This window comes from Pyxicephalus adspersus, chromosome 2 (assembly GCF_032062135.1).
Source record: "Pyxicephalus adspersus chromosome 2, UCB_Pads_2.0, whole genome shotgun sequence".
Classification (NCBI taxonomy): Eukaryota; Metazoa; Chordata; class Amphibia; order Anura; family Pyxicephalidae; genus Pyxicephalus; species Pyxicephalus adspersus.
Window position 1 is genome coordinate 110,478,201 of NC_092859.1, and position 1,142 is coordinate 110,479,342.

Below are 1,142 nucleotides of genomic sequence, written 5' to 3' on the forward strand. Positions count from 1 at the left end.
CAGATAAATAGATAAAATATACCTTAAATAACAGTGGGAGGGGCATGATGGGCTGGGTTCTGTTTAAGGTCACCTTTCCCATACCAATAAAGAAACATTGGCAACAACAGAATTTGGACCCTTGGCACAATAATACCACAATAGTTGCTGGAGCTGTTGCAGCATATGCACACATCGGTAGTTACACTGCTGTGCACTTGTGGGGGACATAATAGCTGTGCTTTTCATGTGAGGAATATGGTATGTGCACTCGATCTGTTGAATGTATGTTTTTTTTTTTTTTAAGGACATAATACTTGCTTTACATATTATATTGTATATAGTTTATTTTGTGTGGGGCATGTTTTATTCTCAATAAATATAATAAGCATGGTGTACATAAGTGTAATCAGTAAAAACTGTTTTTTATTTTGTGGATGGTGTTGGAAAAATGTGTTAGGTTGTTTTTTTCTAACTTTTAAATAGGGGGTCATAGCTTTAAAATTGCTTTCTAAAACAGTTAAGAGAGAAAGAAGGAAGCTCTTGTGTGACCTCACTATTTACTGAGCACAAAAATTACCTAACACTTCTCTTGTCTTCGCTCTTTAAAATGATTTTGCCAAATGTAAACTGAGCTGGGTTAAACGTCAATTGTGTTCACTGCAGCTCGGTCTACATGTTTTTAAAGCACATACACTCCTACCACTTTTATCTAAGCGTTTAAAGCCTTACAAATACCACTACACATTTTTAAAGCCCATTGCACATTTGAACACAATATTGAGTTTTTATGCAAGCATTTACTGGAATTTTATGCTAGTTTTAACCCTGGGGAATTAGTACAGGGTTACTATACAATTTACCTTTCCATGAAGGGTTAAATATACAGATTAATAATAAGATGAGACTTTAATGTATTTTTTTTATTTTTATTATACGTATGTTATTTGTGTAACTGTACATATTTACCTTTTTATGCATGTTTTCCCACCATGGAAGGATGATTCTCTGACAGAGTGTGATCCCCAGGCACCAGAGGGCAAATGAGGATAAGTGTCCCCATTCACCTCTAGTACTGATTGGCTGAGAAAAGGTAAACCCTGATGACACTTGAGCCGTCATCAGTGTTTACCTTTTTTCAGCCAGTCAAGGGAGAGGTTCTA